Here is an 8,758-nt window from a genome sequence, read left to right as displayed (position 1 = left end):
AGTTAGGGGGTTCTCATTTCGTATATATATTCTTTGTTTTTCACAAGGCGGCAAAGTTTATTTGATTATGTTTTGTAATTTTAGAATCTCTCCGTTTTATTTTGAAAACCTTCAATATGAATTATGTAAATGTTTAATTTGCGCGACTTGCATATAGAGGTGATGATGTATCTTTGGGAGAGATAGCAAATATTGTTGTCAAACTGGTTTTGCTTTCTGTACCTTGGCCGGCCTGAGCTTTTCAGGTCGCGATTAGTGGCTACTTACTTATTATATATATATCTTATTCTTATCGCTTTCCGAACGCGTTTTACCCTTCGTCTGTTACCTATTTATGAGAGTGTCTTTTCGTTCGCGATTTTATTTTATTTTCCTTTCAGGCTTCTCGTTTACTAGTTCTCTCCTTTAAACACACACACACACACACACACACACACACACATATATTCTTACTGTTATCCCACATTGAGTCGTACCACCGTAATATCATTGACTTTATGACTCGAGCATAAGGATCTGTGCAATAGGGTGTTACAATATGGATCGAATGTGGATAAATACCGCATATTTGAGGATATTATCTGATCCATATACAGCTTTGTACTTGGAGAAAGCCAAAAGGCAGAATAATGGAGCCCAAGGTTATTCGTTGCATCATGATGCATGAAGATACATGAATGGATTTTATAGGTTGTATGACTCATTATTAGTTCTATGATATGTAATAAATACTTAGTATGTTATTTAAAAACTTGCTCCCCACTCAGTATCTTAAATGTTTAGTTTTACTAATGGAATAACTAAGTGGTTAGATATGTTTAATGTAATGGTTAGCTATTTTCAATAGAATGGAGCATTAAAAGCTTAGTGGAAGAGTCTTCTCTTAGTGGATTTTTTGCTATCCACTCAGCCTTATCGACTTTGTCTATAAATAGAGGTCTCTAGGCTATGTAAAAACATATTATCAATATTAACATTTTGTGAGATTTGTTCTCTCTTAAATTCTTATAGATTTTGAACTTCTCATGGAAGTCATCCTTGTGGCGTTCTTAGGCTTATCAATCCTTGATTGTGGCAAATTATCATATAAAATCTTCATCAGTTTCTTAGGATCGCTCATATCTTGGATTATAAAACTTTGTTTTCGATCATTCCTGGGTATTTCTTATAGTTCAGAACATCATCATTCTTCTCGATATTGAATCATTGAAATCCGAGTTCAATAGAGTCAGATATAGGTTCATCTTATTTTTTTCAAGTTTCTGCTTGTACAGCCTTGGTAGATCTTATCTAATTAATTCATGGAGATTGTTTCCTATCATGTGATCATCAGAGCTCAGTTCTAATGTTGTCTTTTTTTTAATCATTATTTTTCTTTATGTAAAATTATCTTCTTCTTTTTTCTTGTTTTATTTGTTAATGGGTTGCTGAATCTTATTTGAAGTTAATATTTTTTGAATTTATTATCTCCTATAAATTGTGTTTTATATCTATTTATTAGTTGAAAAAATAGGAGGTCCGAACTAAAAAAAGGGGGGAAATAAGAGTATCAGAGAAAAACAATATGTAATTATAGTGGACTCCATTTATTAGAAATTTCAATCTAACTCATGCCTATTAGCATATCAAAATAGACATGAAAAGAACTTTTACCTTGAATTACTTGTTCTTTCTATTTACTTGGATATGGAGACAAACTAGTATAAAATAAACAAGTATAAAAATTATAAAAAGCATAAAAAGGAGTCAATCCATATTTAGGAATATATGCATGTAGTAGGCTTCAAGGTCTCAAAGTGTACTCAAGCATATGTCTATGTTTATAGAGTTTACTGCACCCACATAATATATAACAGAATCAATCCTACAATCACTACAAAAAAAAAGGGTTAAAATGGCGGTTTTTTAAGGTAATTACGGCGGTTACAACCGCCATTATTACCGAAAACGGCGCTTCCAAGAAACGCAGGAATTCTGGGCGCCATTCTGGTTATTACGGCGGTTTTCTGAAAACCGCCATAATAACCAGTGGATAATACGGTGGTTTTCTGGCGGTTAAAATAGCGGTTTTCCAGATAAAACGGCGGTTTTGTTGTTGTTTAAAATGGCGGTTTGTAACCGCCGTTTTTACTGGGATTTAATGGCATCCTTCTCGTTTAAAATGGCATTTCTAACCGCCATTTTTACCTAGGTTTAATGGCATACTTCTCGTTTAAAATGGCATTTCTAACCGCCGTTTTAACCAGGGTTTAATGGCATCCTTTTCGTTTAAAATGGCGTTTCTAACCGCAGTTTTTACCAGAATTTAATGGCATCCTTTTCATTTAAAATGGCATTTCTAACCGCCGTTTTTACCAAGGTTTAATGGCATCCTTTTTGTTTAAAATGGCATTTTTTAACTGCCATTTTTACCAGAATATAATGGCACCATTTTTGTTTAAAATGACATTTTTAGCCGTCGTTTTTACCTAATTGTAATTTTATACTTTTTAAAATGAGATTGAAACTATGTATTTAAAGTGACATTTTTAGAACTCAAACTTTAAAATATCATAATAACCAAAAAGTATAACCTTAAATCAAACATCATAACAAGATTTTTAATTCTTACAGTCTCCGAAAATAAAAAATCATAATCCAAAAACAAAAATATCAAAGATAACATTTTTCAATAATTTCAAAAATAATACTTAATACATAAAATCTTTATCATACAAGATCATGCTTCTTTGTTGCTCGCTCCAGAAGACCTACTTCCTAACTCTCTTGGTGATGGAATGTCACTCTCTTGATCCAATCCCAATTGCATGGCACGGTTAAGATCAATTCAGTTTTGCAAATTGCATCACATATTATAATATAATTGAAACTATTGTTGCCACGTATTCTCATAACATTATAGCAAATAATAAACACTACCTTTACTTAATCACATGTTTGTTCCTCTTTAATTTCTTGCATTCAGGACCACCTTACAAATAAAACAATAATTCTTTCTTCAACTTTAATTTAATTCCCTCTAGCTATTTATCTATTTTCAGAATCTTTATTTACTATCGTGTGTTAATTTCGTTGTATTCATATGGTAATTATAACAGAGGTTATTAACGTGATTTTCAATTTGTTAACCAATTTTATAGTTATGACTTATGACACTCAAGTCTACAGCTTCCACTCTTTGATTAGAGGTATATTTATTAATTAAGACTTAAGAGTCCATATATAATTAAATTAATTCTTGTGAAAAAACTAATTAATTAACCAAATATATATATATACCTGCCAAGGAACTTTCTGATGAATATTTCACTGCAATATTGCATGTTCTTTAAACCTTAGCCAATGAATTCAACTTGCAATACCCTTCCCTTGCTCTGAACAAATCTTGATATCACCATCTACACACAAAAAAAGAATATATCACCATCAATTGCATGTAGCAATTAATTAGAAATATTCTATGGATTAGGGGAAAAAATGCACCTTGAAGCTAAGCTTTCACCAAATATATATTGCAATAATGAGTCTATATAGAGGGTACTAACTAGCTACTTGTCTTATATATATGTACATTATTTCTTATTTGCAATTGATAATGGTAATGACAGAGAAAATAAAAGAAGATGTAAGATGGAGGGAAACTAAAGCTATGGTTATGTGAGAAAAGGGTGTGGTAGGGGGTGTTGAGTATATAGAGTGATTTCCTTTGAAGGAGAGAAATTAAACCACGTACCTTTACTATGATAATGCATCCAAATTTTGAACTGCAGAGGCCACAACAACAGAGGCAGCAAGGACATTGTCAGTTAGGAGAACCAGGTGGCGAAAATTAGGATCGATGAGGCAATTTATCACATTAAACTATCGAAAGCAAACACATTAAATGTACCATAATCTTGGTACTTTGTCACTGAAGCATCAAGAAGCTGAACACCGTAATAGTTCCCAATATCCCAAAAAGAAAAGCCTTCAAAGACAGAAACCAGCCATAAGAAACTTTAGGATTTGCTTTCTGTTATCATCCCTTGATTTCTTCTTAATGTTTCTTACTTTTACAAGATTTAGAAAAGCATAATAAAAACAGATTTAATGATTTCAACTTTTATTTTTACAAAATCTTGAAAACAAGAGATACTATTTTGTTAAAAATCAAAGAAATCATGTTCAAGTAAATTTGATGTGTTGCACTTATTTAATCCTAAACCTGTTTTAGATTTCAACTGTGAACCTTTCAGCAGATTTAGTCTTCAATAAAACAATTGAACGAGCTCATCAATTTAAACTTTGAAGTAAAATGTCTTGTACAAACAATCCTCATGCCACTTGTTGTCACTACCCACTGGAGATTCAAAGAAGCAAAAAAGTTAGAGCTTCAAATTATTTATTAGAAATCTTCATCCCACTTGAGATTATTATTTATTTTTAATTAAAAAAAATAGATGATGAAAACTACAATTCAAAGGAAGCTAAGTAATTGGAATTTGAAACAGAGAGAAAGAGACACAAGTTCAGAGAAGCTATGTGTTGCATTAGCATCAATTTTTAACCATAGATAAGAAATTGAAGTTAGATGAAAAGAAATCCTCAACGAAGATAACAGCCAAAGGAAATATTATAACAAGGCTTTTCAATGATTTTTTTTTTGTTTTGGGATTAAAGAGAAAATTAGACAGCAGAGGAGGAATACAAAGGACAACAAATTTTCTTTACAAAAATGAGCAATCAGAAGAAAGGGTCATCTAAGAAGTAAACAGCAGAGAGCAAAAATCCTAAAACATCTTTTAACCCCATTCATTATGAGTAGTTGGCATCTCTTTTATCTAGTTAAGAAGATGTAATATTGTATGACTAAGCATATGATCTAATCCTAAAACATAATTAAATTTGTGATATTCAAACAAAGAGAGAGAAAGAGAGAGAGAAAGAAATGAAAATGAGAATAGAGGCTCACTAACATTCGAACAAAACTCTCATTCATGCCTAGTATGATCTACCTCAAGCCAACCACAGCATGTCCACAATAATGTGTACATAAATGAAATAAAATGATTGATTGAATTCCTTACCTCAAGCCAGCCACACTATGACCTGTCACAATGCCACATGACAAGGTTGCATAAGAGATAAGATCCATACAAGTACTTAACATTGAAGAAGCTAAATCAGCATATATGAGCAAAATAAGTCCCAAAACTTAAAATACATAGAAATCTATATTGACAAGATATTTTGAACCTGAAAGAGAAATGAGTAACATTCATGGTGGGGCCACAAATATCTTGACCAAGAATATGCATAGATTATTAACCTGTGCAAGGGTGAGAAAAAAAATTGATGATGATGATGATGTCTCACTTTGGCTACAAGGAATCAGGTGAATTTAGAGCTTTCTTGGAAGATCTAGTATTCTTGAGTATCATCATGAGCTTTTATTTTTCACCTTCAACTTCTGCAAATTGAAGGCTTAGTTGAGAGTAACGTTCACGCATCTCTTTCAGTTCTGTTTCCACAGCCGAATGTCTTTCCTTCAGTTCCAGCATGTCCTTAATCAGCTCATTGATGTCCCTGAAGCTTCTGAACTGCTTCTTCATCACTGTGTTGTTTCAAGAAAGAACCACAACAAACCAAAATACAAAGGGTAACTTAAACCGCATTAGCATGAATGAAGATTGGTAATTCCCTTGGAGACAAAGAATATGCATTAAATTAGCTAGTCAACATCCATGCTTAGCTAATCACTACTGAGTCCCATATTCTCATCGTTAAGCATGTTTATATGATACAAATTGACTGTCCTATCAAATCAAACACAAAGTAGCTTGGAATAAAGTCACCAAATGATCTATCTCAATACAGCCAGAAACTGAATCACATACTCTTATGTAACAAGTTTCAAAAAAAATAAAATAAAAAATTAAGATCATCAAGCAGAGATTAAACCACCAATTTAGAAGCACACTAGAAGCTGATATACAAAAGTACCAATTTAGATACATTAACCATCACACACACATAAAAACAAACACATGGTGCTCAAAACACAATAAGCTACAATTTCTGCCTCTCAAAACCCTAACAATCATATAATTAAGATGTCATGCCTAAACCTTAATTATTAATCAAATTGAACCAGCAACAGAAGAACAAATAGTAATTAATTATATTGTTATACCGCAAAAATAAAATAAAAAATTAAAGAAGGGACAAGAGAAAGGATGAGAGAGATCTATAGTACTTACAGAAGAATAGAGGAAGCAGGGGAGAGTTGTTCTTGTTCTATTTGTGATGGCTTGGATTTAGAGATCTTCAATAGAGAGATGTCATCGGAGAAGACGCTGAAGATTTTGGCAGAGAAGGCGCAGAGCTAGGATGGAAAGGAGAGGAAGCTGGAGGTGACATCACCGGAGGAGATTACCACGGGAAGAGATATCGCCGAAAGAGGTCGTCGCTGGTGGAGATGTCACCGGAGAAGATCCGAGATCCGAAAGAAGATCCGCAATCGTCGCACAACGGGAAAACAACGTGTGTGTGGCTTGGAATCTTCGATTCTGTTGAAGAGAAGCAATGGTGGAGGGTGAAAGAGGCGGTAGCGATGGATTGAACAGGAGGAAGAGGGAGAGATAGAAGGGAGATTCAGTGAGCCATCGTATGCATATGTATAGTGTTTCAGTTAGGGATTGCATTTTTCATTTTATATACATATGATAAAGGCGGTTCAAAACCGCCATAATCACCAAAACCGCCACCAAACACATAGTCAATTATGGCAACAACTAAAAGTGCCATTATGTCTAAATATTACGGCGGTTCTTCAAAACCGCCGTAATATAAATACCATTTTAAACCCCCTTTTTTGTAGTGAATAAAATATCCTATAGTTGGAAATGGTCTGAAAAGAGTATATAGAGACATGAGCAAAGGAAGAAGTAATGTGTTACATCAATCCAAAAAAGATATAGACTAAGAGAAAGTAATAAAAAGCAAAATAAATAACTCAAATTCCTAAAATACTTATTTTTCACTATTGTTTTTGTAGCTTCATTACATTACATACTCATTGGAAAAGAGAAAAAATGTAATATAAGCATCAACAAGTATAAAATTTAGCTGAGACAACTCTATCATTTTTCAACATACTCTAAAAAATTAATTTCACACGAAAAATATGATTAAAACAAATTTGCTGCATGCTACGAAAGTGACATTAAAATGCAACTCAATCAAGTAACAAAGTTTTAAATTAGATCAAATAGAGTGCTTAAAATAATAGCACTTTCAAAACAGATTTTTCAAAGATAAAGACAAGTGTTAAAACAGCCAAAAACAAAATTATTACCAAAGATCAGTAGAGATGTCAGCTTCACTAGCAACAACAATGACGAGTTAGCGATTGCAAGTAGCAAGTAGCTATCAGAAAGTTACGATCAGCAACAAGCGGCGATCGGCGAGCGATGAGCTACGATTGCCGAATTGCGAGCGGTTAGCAACAAGAGAACAACAACGAGATCGCTGACGAGAGAAATAGAGAGAATGGTTGTGTCTGTGACAAAGCATGATAGGGGTTTGTGTAAGAGAGGTCTTGGGAGTTGCAGAAGAGGGGTTTAAGGTAGAGGAAGATTCTTTGGGAGAAGAAGAAGATGGTGGTAGCAGAAGCAAAAGGGTAAATGGATAAAGGATAAAAGGTGTAACACCCAAATTACCTTAAGCCTTACCTCATACCGTAAACCAAAGGTTACGATAATTCTAAGGCTTATACATAAATATATATAGAAGGAATAATAATTCTAGAAGCCCAATGAAGAAATAAGCTCAAAAACAGAGTTTCAAAAGAGCAAAACGTTCACACATAGCTACACGAAATGAGGCACAAGATATATATGCGAGATATCAAGACATATATAGATATATAAGTATAATAGTCATAAAGTACTAGCCGCAACCCGCGAAATTTAAGCCGGCTAGTTATATACAGACAATACAGAGTTTTGAAAAGTAAAACAACATATAAAATATTTCTCTCAAATTTAGCCTCTAAGGCAAAATAGAATACAAAAGGGATAATACTAAACAAAATATACAAACGACTCCAAAAGATAATCAAGATCCTCCGCTCTGTCACCATCTTGCAACTCACCAAGGTGGATTACGACCTGCATCTGAAAAATAATAACAGAATATGATATGAGAACCGGAGGTTCTCAGTATGGTAATAGTGCCCAGTAATGTAAGATATAAGATTCTAGGATGCCAGAGGCAATCCTAGAACTTCATATCCACACAAGATTCAACTTAAAATATAACTAAAATTAAAACCATAATTTTAAAACCTTTATGAAACGGGATAAATTATCTTAAGGGATTTCTAACTATCAGTTCACCGCTGTCCCACAGCCTTCACCAGCCTAATCTCCAAGCGATCCCATCGCCACCGCCTACCAAACCTCCATAATCCTAGTAGAAAACACAAATAATAGCAATTCAAGTAAAACACAAGTATAATCATGTATATCAAGTAATTCAAGAAACAAGTAAGCATGTTATACAACTAGGCAAACAATGCAAGTCAGCAAAGAAAACAAACATATAGAATATGCACATGATGAATGCCTGTCCTATTGGCTGTGAAATCACATCGTCGGTTGAAATTCCAACCCGACACATTCCCATGGAAATGTCGCCTTTCGGTCACGAATAAAAATAGGTACCTTCACCAGGGTTATAGTGCCCGACCACTTTCCTAGAGATTACAGTGCTTGGC

The 8,758-nt window shown here is 33.6% G+C and overlaps 2 long non-coding RNA genes across 4 annotated transcripts; both read right to left on the bottom strand.

Moving 5' to 3' along the window:
- Positions 3,280 to 4,519, bottom strand: LOC107630368. Of its 2 annotated transcripts, XR_002361231.1 has the most exons (5): positions 4,503 to 4,519; positions 4,205 to 4,339; positions 3,890 to 3,967; positions 3,734 to 3,764; positions 3,280 to 3,398 (listed from the first exon to the last, which is right to left on the bottom strand). It is a non-coding gene; the product is annotated as an uncharacterized LOC107630368 (long non-coding RNA). The 2 variants fall into 2 exon arrangements; XR_001618258.2 differs by lacking the exon at positions 4,503 to 4,519 and having other exon boundaries at positions 4,205 to 4,502.
- LOC107630374 lies at positions 4,538 to 6,675 on the bottom strand. 2 transcript variants are annotated; one of them, XR_001618264.2, is made up of 3 exons: positions 6,240 to 6,675; positions 5,236 to 5,593; positions 4,538 to 5,088 (listed from the first exon to the last, which is right to left on the bottom strand). It is a non-coding gene; the product is annotated as an uncharacterized LOC107630374 (long non-coding RNA). The 2 variants fall into 2 exon arrangements; XR_002361225.1 differs by having other exon boundaries at positions 4,635 to 5,593; positions 6,240 to 6,672.

Source organism: Arachis ipaensis, chromosome B01, assembly GCF_000816755.2.
Source record: "Arachis ipaensis cultivar K30076 chromosome B01, Araip1.1, whole genome shotgun sequence".
Lineage (NCBI taxonomy): Eukaryota > Viridiplantae > Streptophyta > Magnoliopsida > Fabales > Fabaceae > Arachis > Arachis ipaensis.
This window is presented reverse-complemented; position numbering and strand designations above follow the sequence as displayed.